The sequence below is a fragment of the Mustela lutreola genome, chromosome 18 (assembly GCF_030435805.1).
Source record: "Mustela lutreola isolate mMusLut2 chromosome 18, mMusLut2.pri, whole genome shotgun sequence".
NCBI classification, from domain to species: Eukaryota; Metazoa; Chordata; class Mammalia; order Carnivora; family Mustelidae; genus Mustela; species Mustela lutreola.
Genome location: NC_081307.1, coordinates 12,915,489 through 12,931,484, shown reverse-complemented (window position 1 = coordinate 12,931,484; position 15,996 = coordinate 12,915,489). Strand labels below are relative to the sequence as shown.

The 15,996-nt window shown below is 39.3% G+C and overlaps 1 long non-coding RNA gene across 1 annotated transcript; it reads left to right on the top strand.

Annotated features, from left to right (window-relative positions):
* The first annotated feature begins 179 nt into the window (after positions 1 to 179).
* LOC131820331 (uncharacterized) lies at positions 180 to 15,030 on the top strand. The gene is made up of 3 exons (XR_009349587.1): positions 180 to 363; positions 2,460 to 2,721; positions 14,924 to 15,030. It is a non-coding gene; the product is annotated as an uncharacterized LOC131820331 (long non-coding RNA).
* Positions 15,031 to 15,996: the final 966 nt, after the last annotated feature.

The window sequence follows — 15,996 nt, the reverse complement described above, 5'->3', positions numbered from 1 at the left end:
CTTCGACGTGAGTGCTGTGACGTGAGCGCTGCGACGTGGGTGGGCAGTGTGACGTGCGTGCTGTGACGTAGGCGCTGCGACGTGGGTGGGCATTGTGACGTGCGCGCTGTGACGTAGCATTAGGCGACCGCCCACGTTCTCTGACTTCTGATTGGTCAGAAGGAGGAGCCACTGCTCTGGGACCACAGGTGACTGTGGGTAACTGAAACCTCTGAGAGCAAAATCAAAACCGCAGGTAAGAGGGAACTGCTGCAGTTGTGTGCCTAGCATCGTGCTCAGAGCCCCAGCGAAGGTGGAAGGAGTACGTAAGGCACTTCCATGCCTGACAGACGACGTTTCACCTCCTGTGGCCACCATGCGCAGGTAAGTAATGAGACCATGCCTCTGATGATTCTTGGATGTGTGTGTGTGTTATCAGTTCTGTTTTTGCCATTTCTGCAGCTTATCACATTCAGTCAAGCCACCGAACATCACTACTTTATTCACCTCCGTGTCCCCAGCACCTAGCCTGATGGGGGCTCAAATGTGTGTTGAATAATAAATTGATAAATAAAGCAACCATAAATATCCGAGTGGAGACTTGCCGCGAGCAGGCCCACACACAGAGAATTTAAAAGCGGGTCTGGGTGAAGAGGCGAGTTTCGGAGTCTGCCAGGATTTTGCAGTTTGAATTAATTTCCAGGTGTGCTGCTGGTACAGACTGAAGACAATGCCGGTACCTTTAGTCTAACTTCATTCTCCACTGCCCTTTCTGATGGTCTTCAGTGTTGTTCACCAGTTATTCAAATTCTTCCCATTTGGGAATATGTCATATGAATTATTTCTAGCTGGTGAGTTTAAGTGGAAGTGACATACGTCACTTTCAAGTAGAAGAGTTTAACTGGTAAGGTAAGACCTTCCTCCAGAGCTCTGTGTTTTCTTTAGCCACAATTACTGACAGTGTTCTCCATAGCAACTAATCTATCAACCTGGGCCCCCAAGCACACACTGGAGAATAGAATGGAGGTCCCAGCTGACTTTCAGTGACATGTAAAATGAGCTAGAAGCAAACCTTTGTTGTGCTAAAGCTTTGAGATGTCCATGATGTTTTACTATAAGATAATGTAGCCTATCTTGATTGATACACTTCCCCATCTGAAATACATAAGTAGGCCTACCCCAAGTTTTCCTGTGTCTTCATCCTTGTTCTTCGTGTTCTCCCATCTGATTTATTTTTCCCTTTTTTCTCCACTTACTAAAATCCTAACCCTTCTTTAAAGACCCAAATTGAGAGAGTCCTACCTCCTTCAAAAATTTTCATGACCATTTCAGTACTCAGAGCTGGGTCCTTCCTCTGAGTTCCTGAAGTCCTGTTTATAACTGCTATTTGTTCCTTATCTATTGCTTTGCATGATAATTTTTTAAATGAGCACATATGTCCCCACTTAAATACAAAACCCTTGAAACCATCAGACATCGTGTTTATCATTCATTGAAACCCTCACACCCCTCTTAACATGAATGGATTACCCACAGAATTAATGTGTTTGTTTATCCAGTCTGCAAACAAATATTTAATAAGTGCCTACTATGTATGTGGAAGAGACTGTTTAGTTGTTAAACCTTTTTGCTTTTCCTCCTGTGCACATAGCTAGATCACATCTCTCAGTCTCTCTTAGTTTTACATATAATCGTGTAACTAAGTTTGGGCCAATGAAGTGGGGGTAGAATGATGCTGAGTGAGTTCTCTTGACATATCAAAGTCTCTTGCCTTCACTATCTTTTTCTTTCTTTACTGATTCTGGGACATGCTTAGAACTGACATGCTAGTGATAGCAGAGCCTCCATCAGCATGAGTCCCTGAATGACTGTGTTGGAAAGAGCCACCATCTGTCCCATCAATCTACTATTTGGAATTCGAGTGAAAAAAAACTTCCATTGTTGTAAACCATTGAGCATTGTGATTTTACCCGTTATAGCTGCTAGCATTATCTTAATAAAGAGATTTAAGAGTGAGGGATTGTCATTGTAACACCACGGTCAGGGTGTTCTTATTGAGAAGGTAACAACTGAGTAGACTTGTAAGAGCAGATGGTGGGAGCCATGTGGATATGTGGAGAAAGAATGGTCTACCCAGAGAAAACAATGTATGCAAATGTCCTTGTGTTTCCCCGGCAAGGTCAAAGGATAGCAATTACCTCTGTTTGACTGGAGCAAAGAATGGTGGATGAGGTAAACGAGAGGGAAGGTATTGCCAGGTGTTTGAGGGTTTGAGGGCCTTATGATACTATTCAAGGCAACAGACCTAGTCTTGTACCTCAAATGCCCATTATCTTCTTTTCCCCAAGCCCATGTTAAATTATATAACCACTCTTGAAAATCTTATCCTAAAGCAACTATAATATAAATGAAATGTCCTGATTATAATCTTCCGTACCACACTTCTAAACTTCAAATTCCATCTTAATATTCCTTTGCAGGTACAGCAAAATTCATGGGCCCCATGTAAGTTCAGAAGAAAGAGTTCGTGCAGCTTGCCAATCCTTATAAATCAGGCCACAACACAACTAAATCATGACTTTTTCTACAAGAGCACAGAAGAACTTTTAATCAGTCCATACTTCATAGAAACTCATAGGATGTTAGTGATTGCTGTCAGCTACCAGTGCAATGGGAGGTCAACCTGAGATGTCTCAATATTTTATTCTGCTCTGGAATTTGTTCCAACAATTGTCTCTCCAGGTAAGCTTCAGGTCAAAATGATAACTAAATAGCTTTTCTTTCGTTCTCTAAATATAATTAAGTCATGAGTTTTGTTAGACATGGCTATTAGTATGTTCATTTTCTCTTACCTTAAAATCTGAATAGCATTAAGTTTAAACGGTTTCTTTTACCATAGTTAGTAAATGACCAGTAGTAGCATAATGAATGAGCAAATGCCACAGAGAAAATTTATGAATGGAAAAAGTAAAATGTCTAGTGGATATGTGGAAAATATTTAATTAACCCAGAAATAAAAACTGCATGGATATACCATTTTTTGAAACTTATTGAATTGATAAAGTTTTAATAGAATAAATCATAATGATCCTTTTCTAAAAACATTGAGGAAAACTTGCTCTATCATACATTAGTGGTATGATGTAAGCTAGAAAAAAAGAGAACAATTTTGCAATATATATTGGAATCCTTAAAAGTATAAGTATTTCCTAGCTCTGCCTATGAGAAGGTTTAAGATTAGTAATACCCTAGTAGGTGGCAACAAACACATCCTGTCCCCAGACCTTGGTTACTGAATACAATCCTCCAGTTAAAGGAATCAAGAGAAATGATTGATTATAGAGGCTGGGTATGGAAAATACCAAATAAGAACTCTGGGACACTTTGTAGTACGAGAAGGAAGGAGGGATAAACAAAAAACAGGAGCCAGACAGAGAAAGAAAAATACTCCATGGTATCACTTACATGTAGAATCTAGGGGGGAAAAAAAGTCAAATTCATAGAAACGGAGAGTAGACTGGTGGTTGCCGGGGGCAAATAGGAAGAGGCTGGTAAAAGAGTAAACTTTCAGTTATAAGTTGAATGAAGTCTGAAGATCTAATTTATGGCATTGTGACTATAGTTGATAATATTGAATTATATTATTGAAATTTGCTAAAAGATTAAATCTTAAGTGTCTTTACCTCTTCCTCCAAAAAAGCTAGTATGTGAGCTGATAGATGTGTTCATTAACTTGGTAGGGATCCTTTCATTATGGATATGCATATCAAATCATCATGTGGTACATGTTAAATATATTACAATTTCACCGGTGAATTATACCTCCGTAAAGCTGGAAAAACAGAGAAGCCACTCTGAAAGAGTTGGCCAAAGCTAGAATACTATGAGGGAGAAATAAATAAATGTTGTATTGAATTATAACCCAAAGAATAAAACAAATGTCCATGAATCCATACTGACGTAAATCAATCAGTCAATCAATCAATCAATGGCAGAGAGGAAATCTTTCTTACAGAACAACTCCAAAGAATTTATGGAGATACTATCTCCTTTGAGAGGTAGAGCTTAATGTCCCTTCCCTTGAGTGCTTGACTGGACTGTGTGATTTGCTTGCAAAAAAGGAAAAATAGTAACTTTACAGTGGAGACATCTGGCAGACACCTTTAACCAAGTGGTCAAGGTTAACATCACCAGTAATAAATCATGATGATATCACATATCCTCTGATAGGATGCAATGAGAAGGGTACCTCACCTCTCTGGTATTGTTCCCCAATCTAATAATCATGAGGAAACCCCAAATGAGGGACATTCAACAAAATATTTCACAAATACCCTTCAAAAATACCAAGGACTAGGGGGCTCTTGGGTGACTCAGTCATTAAGCTTCTGCCTTCTGCTCAGGTCATGATCCCAGGGTCCTGGGATTCAGTCCCACATGGGCTCCCTGCTCAGCAGGGAGTCTGCTTCTTCCTCTCTCATTCTCCATGCTTGTGTTCCCTCTCTCACTGTCTCTCTCTCTCTGTCAAATAAATAAATAAAATCTTAAAAAAAAAAATACCAAGGTCTTGTAAAACAACAAAAGCCTAAATGTCTCAGAACTGAGGAGACAAAGCAGACATGATGACTAAACGTAATATTGGATCTTGTACTGGATCCTGGAGTAGAAAAGGGCTTTATTGGAAGAACAGATGCAATCTAAATAAAGCATAAGGTTTAGTGAAAATAATAATAATAACAATAAACCAAAACACAAAAAAATCCTTTGAGCAAACATGAGCACTCCTAGGTATTTATGCTGTGGAAACAATTACGGTTATGTGTCAGTGGCTCCCAAAGTTTAGCCTACAACAGAATCATCTGGAAGGACTGTTCTAACCAGACTGCTGGGCCCCTCTCCCAGAAACCTACTCAGGTCTGGAGGGTGGAGGGAGGTAAGAGTGCTGGTCTCGCAACTCATTCCCAGGTGCCGCTGCTGCCCTGGCCTGGAAACCACACACTGACAACGCTGACATCGGCAGATGCTGCCTACGAGGATGGTGACTGTAATGATCTCTTGAATTATATAATTTTTGTTTTATTATCTTTTCATTAATGTCTTCACATCTTTTTTTTTTTTTTAAGATTTTTTATTTATTTATTTGACAGACAGAGATCACAAGTAGGCAGAGAGGCAGACAGAGAGGGAGGAGGAAGCAGGCTCCCTGCTGAGCAGAGAGTCCGATGTGGGGCTCCATCCCAGGACCCTGGGATCATGACCTGAGCTGAAGGCAGAGGCTTTAACCCACTGAGCCACCCAGGTGCCCCTGTCTTCACATCTTTGAGAATGTTCTCAGAGGTTTCAAACGTTTCCATAATAGGTATGTGTTGCTTTTGTAATAAGAGAAAAATGTAGTTTTTAGTTAAAAATGTAGTTTTAAGTTAAAAATGTAGCTCTTTTTCACATGAGAGTCTTAGACCTGAAGTGGGATTTTTGCATTCTTGAGGGCAGATTGATGCACAAGAAATGCTATTGGTGGCTGCTTTAAAAATATTAATATTCAATTTATTAAAGTAAAAAATTGAAAAACTTAGTTTTCCCTTAAGCTTTCAAGTTTGACCTAAAAATAGTATTATTGTAGTTATAAATGTAGTAACATTTAACAATCACTTCCAAGAAAATTTGATGGGAATGACTTTTACATTCTCCTAAATATTCTGTCCCATTTACAAACTTGGCTAAACTCTCCTAAAATGTTTTAAACTTCATTTATAAATGTAAAATAATAGATTCTATTTTTATATATTTTAAATAAATGTTCAGCAAGCAAAATTTTCTCATATACTTTGATGTTGTAATGTAATTCTATTTAATTAAACTTTAAAAATATAGAGAATCTAAGTTCTTTAAAAATGTTCTAATATTATTTACAAACTTAGCCAAAAACTCATACTGTTCAACTTAAAATTCCAAGTCTAAAATCAACAACTCAGTTTTATGTCTTACATTTTACTTGTAAGACTAATCTTTCAGAATTTCAAACTGTCAAATTTTTAAAAATATGACAATTATTTTAAATGCCAAAACCCAAGATTACTAACCCTAAAAACCAAAAATAAATGATCAGTTCTCTGGGTCTAATTTACTTCTTCCTGTAAGTACTGTTCTGGGTTGAGTTTATATATTGATGTTATAACCTGCAGTACTTCAGAATGTGACCTCATTTGGAGATACAGTCTTTACAGCGGTGACTAAGTTAAAATGGGTCTGGGGTGGGGAGTGATAGCGTAAGAAGGCAGAGAGGAGACCACCTTGACTGTTTCAGAACTTAGAGAGAGCTGATAAACTGAAAGCTAATAACTGAAAGGAAAATAGTATAAGGAGGTAAAAATAACTGAACTCACTGGAAAAAGAGACTGTTAATAGGGAAACACTCTAGAGTGTACATTTGTCCCTTCTCACCATTAGAAACTCATTCACTTGGGATAAGTGATAGCGTCTAGCAGAGCCCGCTGTTAGCCCATTCATAATCCTTGTGTAAGATAGACAAGACACTTAGCTTCTGTGATCTTCAGCTGCCATATTTACAAAATGAAGACAATAGTTGTAGCAAACACTGCGCATCTTTGCACCACACCCCCATATTTTTGGGGAGCTTACTATTCCCCAGGACTTCAGAAGGCAAGCATCTTCAGCTTCCTGCCTGAGGCTTTCTGGTACCACCCAACTATTAAGAGCCAGGGAGTAAGACTTTCAGGAACAACTTTCGGCTATTAACTAGGGGAGGGTAAGTAGGTAGATAACCCTGCTAACTCATCCCAACTCAAATGTGCTCCACTTAGTCACCCCAAAACTCCCATGGATTGGATCCCAGTTTCCCCCAGTGGTAATTTGCTCATCAACATGCCCTTTATTGGTTTTACTTCCCCACTTCCCTAAGGATCCTGCCAAGATATACCTCTCAAAGAAACTGTGCACTCAAATTCTTGATATGAGGTCTATATCTGAGAAACCCAATCTAAGACAGTAAAGTACAATTTACAAGATTATGTCAGAAGAGAGAAAACTAAGCTCGGATATTCTGGGGGAAGTTGAGAAGGCAATCTTCTGTTGTGCAGTGGAAAGAACAGTGAACTTGGAGTCAGAAAACTTGGATGGTCACCCTGGCTCTATCCCATATTAAATGGTAAATTTTGAAAAATGGAGATAATAAGTGATAATAAAATGAGATAATCCATGCCAAAATGTCTAGTACTTAGTAGGTACTCAGGAAGTATTAATCCTCCTCCTCTTTGTTCTTATCTTCGCGTTACTAATACAGAGTTGGAAAGCCAGTTAGATGTCATAGATAAAAGCTTTGTGTCAGACTGGCTTAAATCTGATTCCAGTGAGCATATGATCTTGGGCCAGGTACTCAATTAGAGAAATAGTAGGTTTTTCTCTCTTCCACAACTAGGAATATAAGGCCTTTGTCTTAAAAAGATGGAGAGGACATAACCTCATTAACAGATGCCCTAAATGTTTATGATGTAATCAGAACTACAGTTTGGAATTAAAATATTATATAACACAACTTCCACTCATCTCCAATTTAAAGCTACTTTAAAATTGTACGAAATGTAAAGTATTGGAACATAAATCCATTGCAATCTAGTTAGTGTGAATTTGAATGTTAGCTGCTGTCGGTCATTCTTTTGAAATGGATTTGTCAAGACTTGTATCTCAGTGGTCAATCAACTATACCTCATAATGTTGAATTGGCCATAGCCATATTGTGGATGCAAGCATTCACACATGTACTTGTGTACCGATTTAACATGTATGACAGTTTCTCAGACAGGTTTTGTTGGTTACTTTAGCCCCAAAGATTTAAAGAACTTTGCCCAATTAACCAGAACTTAATTATATTCTTTATTTATCTCCACTGGAGTTAGAATTATTATTATTATTTTGTTTTTTTTACTGAATTATTTCAGGATATTCTTTTTTTTTTTTAATCACTTGGTGCTCATTATAACAAGTGCTGTCCTTAAAACCCCGTCACCTATTTCATCCTTCCCTCCCACTCCTGTCCCCTCTGGTAACTATCAGTTCGGTAGAATTATTATTAATGCTGAGTTTTAAAATAGTCCACTCACTGAGATAAGCAGTGTGTTCATAATAAAGAAACATCATTTATTTTACCTATTTAAGCCAATTTTAATATGGATCTAGAATTCGAAGGCTTAACTTTGTTTGCCATACTCTTCATTAAAAGGTGGGCTTTGAGAGCATCAAAACCTTAATGTGACAGTTGTCTCTATGGATTCAACATTAAGGCATCACCTGTCCGTAGAGAATGAAAATAACTAAACAATAATAGGAGACATTTATGAAAGAGCACTTACTCTATGTCATTGTACTAAGTACTTTATGTAGAGTATACCATTGTAGTCTCATTAGCAACATATAGTATGAGGTTGTCCCCCCTTTTTCGGTTGAGGAAACAGAGCCTTAGGGAAGAGAAATAGTTTGATGATGGCCTTGAACTAGTATGTGTTTGGATGGGGATTTGGACTTGGTGCCTGACTTCAAAAAGTGTGCACTTAACTAATAGTCTGTAATGATTCATGACTACACAAAATTTTACCTGAAATTGCAAGGGTTTCACAGTCTCTAATGTTTCATCTGAGTCCCTGAACTCTGGGTTAAGGACTCTTTATTATGGTTTCTGCCACCTAACAGCCTCCAGCTTCTTACCTCCCCCAGAGTTTTATCCTTTCATTAAAAATCGCTGTTCCCTTTTATCAACAAATCTGAGATGGACTTGTTCATTTTGACAAAAAAGATTCTGAATAAGGGCCTAGTCTCCTTTCCACCTTCATTCCCTTATGGTCCTTCTTTTCTACTTCGTACCCACACAATCAACCAAACCAAGCTTCTTATCATCCCCCCTGTGTTCGTTTCCTGATGTTGTCTTTAAAAAAGTACCACAAACCAGGCAACAAAAAGCAGAAACGTATTGTCTCACAGTTCTGCAGGCTGGAAGTCTGAGGCCCAGGTGCTAGCAACGGGGTCACAACCCTGAGGGCCGTGAGAGAGAATCTGACCCAGTCCACTCCTCAAGCTTCTGTGGTTGCTGGCAATCCTGGGTGTGCCTTCGCTTCTGCTGCATCTCCCTGAAACCTGTCTTCATCCCCACAGTGTTCCCCAGTGTGATTGTTCTGTCCAAATTTCCCCACTATAGAATGTGTACCCTGCTCCAGTATAATCTCATCCTAAATCAGCTAATTACATCTGCAATGACCCTCTTTTCAGTTACGGTCACTTTCCGTGGTACTGAGGTTAGGACTTCAACATATAAATTTAGGGGGGGATACAGTTCAACTTATAACACCTCCCAATATGCCAAGTGCTTCTGTGCTTCCAATCCCAGAGAAAGCTGTTCTAGACTCTTCTTCCCCTAATTCTTTATAGTGAATTCTCAGCCATTAAGCCATCTCGTAAATTCGTTTATGAAGTTTAACTCCCCTGCATAGTTGGTTGTCCTCAAACCTAGAGGATGTTCTTCCTGATGTGTGTAGCCCCTCCATGTGGGGGTTGTTATTTATCTGTCTCTTTGGGAACAGTAAGTGCTTCAAGGGCTGTATTAATTTACTTTGTCTCTCCAGTGCTATGATGGTTAAGTGTGGAAAAGCCGTTGTTAACTGAGCGAGGAAGGCTAGCATTCTCCTATACTCTGTTAAGTCTTCCTAATTTTCCAGCAAGAAAGAGCTTTACAGAGGCTATATTAATCTTGCAAAATGAGGCTTTATGTTTAAGGATTTTTCTATTAAAAACTTTTTTCTTTATAAAATAAAGAGCTAATATAATTTCACTGCTAGAACTGGTTGATGGCACTTCTTATGTTCCGTGTCTAAAATTAACCAGGTATGGGCTTTGTGCTGTTTCATCCTTTCTAGCTAGTGTTTTACCATTCCAAAGGTCAACTAGGTGCTTGTGCCACAATCTGAAGGTTCCTGCACGCTCTTGACACTTTCCAGACAGGCTTGGAATCAGGCGTGCCAAGTTGTGGATTTTCCTTGTAATTTTCCTAAGGCCTGCCACTCCATATATGTGCCCTGCTTGTTGTGTTTCCGCAAACCCACGCCGATTGGAATTTGAAGGCAAACCTAGCTGAGTACCAGTACCTCTTCAGGGGTGAAGCTGTGATGATAAATACGTAAGAGTCCACTGAGCAGAATCTCTGGTGGAAATGCATGGGCCAATGCAATTCTGATATCTCTCAGTCCTGCTAGGATCCAAGCCACTTAGCGGTCACAAATGACTTCACCGTAATGCAGTCGGCATTCCCAGAGCAGTACATTTCCGCTCCTGTCAAGGAATGTGGTGTGCAGGATAATGTAGTAGCTACAAGGCAGAGAACAGAAATAGCTCTTCAAACCCTTCCGTTAAGCACCTGTTTAGACCCTTTACCTTGCCTGTCTCTGTCACCCGCCGCTGTTTTATTTGCTGACTTAAATACCAACGATTTGCATTCACAGAGTAAGAACCCAGAATTACTTCACAAATATTCTCATTAAAACTTAGACTGCTGTTGTGGAATAAATACATGGCTAATTTCATTTTATTCATTTTTGGGGGCGGGATCATGAGTCCTTGAATTTGATTTACCTAGAAAATGCAGTGGTTTAATAATACACAAGATCAATAAAATGAATACAAAGTAATGCAGTTTATTTTCTTAGTAAAAATTATAGGAGTTCTATATAACTTTCTAAAATATAAGTTAAATACCTTATTCAAATGTTGCTGCCACTTTCAGAACTGAGATTTGGACAGCCTCAGTGGTAGAAAAAAAGAAATTTTGATTTATAAGTTTCTTTTCAGAAATAGCCAAAAAACTTCCAGATCACATCTAGCAAGTGCAATGGGAGAAAACCCCTTCCCAACAGAAGCTGGAGTAAAAAATAAAAAGATGATTTATTTTCATGTGTGCCTTCTAATTTGACTTTCTGAAAATTTCCATATTTCCAAAAATGTTTTCAAATATAGCATCAATGAAAAAAGTATACAGCTTCTTAAGCATTACGTGTGTTAAGTCAGTATTCGAATATGTAGGTTTGGGTCTATTTTCATCTCTCCCACCCAGTTTATTGACATAAAGATGACAGATAACATTGTGTAAGTTTAAGGAGTACAGGTGGTAATTTGATATACATATATATTATGCAATGATTACCATACTAAGGCTAGTTAACACATCCATCATTTATCATCCACCACATAGCTACCATTTCTTTGTAGTAAAAACATTTAATATCTGCATTTTTCAAGTATATAATACAATACTATTTACTATAGTCACACACTGTACATAATCCCCAGAACTTATCATTGGAGTCATAGACCCTTTGACCAACATCTCTCCCTTACCTCTCCGCCCCCGGCAACCACCATCCTACTGTTAGTTCCTGAGTTGAGCTTTTTTTTTGAGAGTCCACATTTAAGTGAGATAATACACTATTTGTCTTTCTCTGTCTGACTTATTTTACTTAGAAATATCCTTAAGGTCCATCCATGTTGTTGCATATGGCAAGATTTCCTTCCTTTTCTAATGGGTGAATGACATTCCGCATGTATCTATACCCTACTTTCTTTGTCCGTTCATCTGTTGGTAGGCACTCAGGTTGTTTCCATGTGTTGGTTACTGTGAATAATATTGCAGTGAACACACACGTGCAGATATCTCTTCAAGACAGTGATTGTATTTCCTTCAGATGCTGGGTATGTTTTAACACCCCCAGCCTTTGACGTCCACCTCGCGCTGCTGTCACCAATGATTTTGTCCCGACACTTCCTGTACCCGTGAAAGGCTTTGTATATCCATCTGAGTGTTCCATGCTTTGAGAAGACAGAACAACTTCTGTTTAATTTAATTAACTACTTATTTCTTGTATCACACTTTGGCATGGTTATCTATCACGGACTTGGAGGCCGATCAAGGACTGGGCCCCCCAAGCAGATGTCCAAAATGCCAATCTGTGTGGAGCAGCAGACATTCCTGGAGAGACTGAATGTTTCTGAAAATGAGAGGAGATTGGGAAAATTGTAATGATCCAAATTCGTCTTCATAGTCTACTAATAATAGCAAATGCTCGTTTGCAGCTCAGTCTGTGCTGGCACTGTTCTAAGTGTATTAAGTGTGTTAACTTCTCTAAATCTCACAGGAACCCTATGATGTAGTTAGTATTATTATTCCTGTTTTACAGATTTGGAAACTGAGGCACAGAGAGATTAAATAGTTGTCCAAAGTCACACAGCTAGGAAGTAGCAGAGCCTTTACCTCATATAGAAAAATTGTAGAAGCTAGATGATAACTACTTTTCTAAGAAGTTCAAAAACCTTTTAGGAGGGATGCCTGGGTGGCTTAGTTGGTTAGGCTGCTGCCTTTGGCTCAGGTTGTGATTCTGGGATCCTGGGATTGAGTCCTGCATCAGACTTCTTGCTCAGCGGGGAGCCTGCTTCTCTCTATGCCTCCGCCTGCCACTCTGCCTGCTTGTTCTCTCTCTCTTTGACAAATTAAAATAAATAAATAAAATATTACTGGGGGGAAAAACACCTTTTAGGAAAAGGGAGTGAGACCCCCACTAGGGTCATGGTTCAGAAACATAGGTGTTCATTTAGGCTCTTACTAGGAAGGGTCAGCCCAGAGCAAGGTATAGGGACTTTTGTTTGGGTGAGGGTGTGCGTAAGTGTCTGGGGCCAGAAATGACTGTGCAGAACAAGGGAGAGAGTCTGAGCACAGCGGCCTGCTACTGGAGTCCTCCTCTGTCCTTCCCCCAGGCTACTCTCAACCTCTCCTCCAATTAAATGTGAACAAATGATCCAAGAGTACAGGTTTGAAGGGGCAAGTGGATTAGCCTGCTTGGGATGTTAAATTATTAGCCTGCATGAGGGGCCTATACATCTTTGTCAGAGGTTGCTCAGATTGAGTGTACTTTAATGGAACAGGGCTCCCGAAGTAATTTAAAGAGAGAAAGAAGATGGGCAGAAGGCTCAGAGCAAAGTGACGCAGGGGCTAGCATCATGTTCTGATCAGAGGATGGGCCTGTCTCCCTGATCCGTGAGAGCTCCTGCCAGGAGACTGTGTAGTGACTTGGTCTGCTTGTGTTTGTCCCATTGGGAAAGGACCACGGTTGTTGCTGTATTGTCTTATGTCGCCGGAATTGTTGATGAAGCAGTGAGATTGTTTTCCTCTTTCAATGAAATTTAAGTTGTTCCCAACAATATTCTCACAGAAGTTTCTATACTTGTAGCTAAGCCATCATTAGGCAAGAAAACTCAGGAACAGAATTTTATGTTGGGAAGATGCATTGAGAAACTTGACTCATGTGGAGTCTATGAACAGATTTTTAGACGCACCATCAGAAAACATGCTACAATTAGGTTATCTGCCTTCAACCTATGTTCCTTCAAATATGTCCTGCTTTTTGCATAAAGAGCTGTTCCTTAAAGTTCTGTTTCTGTTTTGAAAGGGATCATGAATATCACTTGACTATGTAATATACCTTATGGTATGTATTTCCAAACTGCCATCAAATGTACTACCCTTTCATCTTCATTCCCCAAAAGCTTAAATTTGATACCTAACCAGACAAATGTTTGTTGGTCCCATCAGAGCCAAGTTATACATAGATGAGGTTACCAATTAGGTAGTATGATTTTAGGCGGGTCCGGTAAGCATTGTAGTCTGCAGATATTTCTCTCATCCACTTGCAAGCAGCCTGCTCTGTCATTGAGCATTTCTTTACTCAGGTTCAGATTTTGATGTTGTGAAGAGCTGCTCCTTCTCTAAGAGATATACATTTCCAACTGTTAGCAGTTTCATTTCAGTGTGAAGGATTTTTCTGAGACTAGGTATAATACATAGATCAAGGTTCAGAGAACACGAGAAGCCCAAGGTGAAGCCATCATTGTACATAGGGCACTGGGAGTGTATGTGTGTTTCAGATAGTCTAAAACAAAACCAAACCAACCTATCTTCCAAATCTAAGGATGGTTGGTTTTAGTAAACTAATTCATGAAAACCAAGAATCCAGGGGGACAGTCTGTAAGCCAGATTACTCTTTTTTTTTTATGTACAGAGGGAGGAGTATTTGGCCAAAGATCTGTGATCTCTTATCTGTGTGAGTCTAGTAACTGGACAGACTGGATGTTGAAGGATTATACTGAATTTCAAATATTTGGTCACATTTTCCCTACATATCTATAGAACTACAGTTGTCCAGATGTCCAGATTGTTGGGATACAATATATGGGGAAATGCCAACCCTACACTTAGAATAACCCTTTTAGTTAGATCATCTACCAAGGAAGGCACATTATGTGCAGAGGCTTGCCTGGTGATCCTAGAGTCAGAGAAAAAGAAATATTCTCTACTCAGGTGTAGAGAATCTGCCATCTTTTTCTTCTATGCTTCTTATCCTAGAGAAGAGTTCTATGAACCTTGTATCATGCTGTTTTTCTAAATCCGATTCTTTCGTCCTTGACCTTTGCCTGAGATCAGGTTCCAGAAAGCTCTGATAGTCATTCTCATTCTGTGATCAATCTTATTTCAATCGAATACAATCTCTCTTTACTGTTTCTTGGCTAGTTTCACTCATCTATAATTCACAGTAGGTAATGACATTTTACATTCATAGATGCAGGTGTGCAAAAATGTGATTTTTTTTTTTTAAACTGAACTTAATGTAGCTTGTAAGTACTGATTTCCATTAGGTAGGCAAAAACTTCATCATATCTATTCAAAGTCATTATTTCACTTCTAGTTTTAGACGTTATGTGAATATCAAGATGGGTGACTTTTTCTGACTTACTGGCCTGGGATCAGAGGAGTGCTGTGTGGCCCACCTGCTACACGCTGTCTTCTTTGACCATCACTGAGGTGTATTGTGTCTCATGCGGTTCTGGTAATCCATTTCAGGTCCTGCCACATCTGCTGTAGTTATCTGAGACCCTGGCCTGGACCTCAGAGGACATTCTGCATTACCTCAACCCAAGAGAAAAGATAATTATCACTCTGGTGCTCCTCTTTGCCGGGTAAGGAATTCTTAACACCACTGATTTTTATCCCCAAACGGGGGTGTTCACATCAGTCCTCTGATTCCCAGATACCTCCCTCAGCTTCCACTGGAATCGAAGCTCTTTGAGGCCTTTAGTTCCTCAGGCTACACCTTCACAGGCCAGACTATGCGTTTTCTCTCCTAGGACCTAGGAATTCTACCAATGTTTATATAATCCATCTTTAACTGTGGATTCATTCTAAGGTACCAATCAATTATTCCTGACCCCCTGATTCTTCCTTCCTACTTTGGATGAACCTCTGTACCTTGGAGGTAGGAAACTGCTCTTTGATCATTACTCGAAAGTCCTTTCTCTGTGGTTCCTGACATACAGGGTCTGCTATGCATCCTTCTTGGCTATTAGCCCTTTGGAGATTAATCAACTTCTATCAAAAATTCCAGCTCCTACAGTTAGAGGACTTGCATTGAAGGCTACTATTTCAGCTATTTTCAAAAATATCTGATTTGATATTGGAAATTAAGTAATAACTTCCTTGTTTCAGTCTATTTCTGATCTGAGGGTGGAGGAGTGTTTTGGTTTTCTTGGGGCTGCTGTCAATAGGCTAAACTTCCTCACCTTCAAATCTTTCTTTGAGGGTCATTTCCATGAAAGTCATCACAAAATAAATCATCTTGTCATCTGTTCGTTTTTTTTTTTTTTAAACTTGCATTGCTTGTTGCATTTATTAATTTGTCAAGTTCACTTAATTTAAGGACTGTAGCCCTGTGAAAGGCAAAAGGCACTAGATGATTAGGAGATGGTTTTATTCAGGCTGTTTATCACACTAGGGAGACCATTCACTAATAAAGACTGTCTCAAAGAAGAGGGAGAAAAGCTGGGGTTTACAGAGGCAGGTAAACAAGAGTCACTAGGAAGGAGGGACAGTGAGGCTTACAGGATTAGAGAAGAGGGTGGACTGAGGTTTGTTATCAG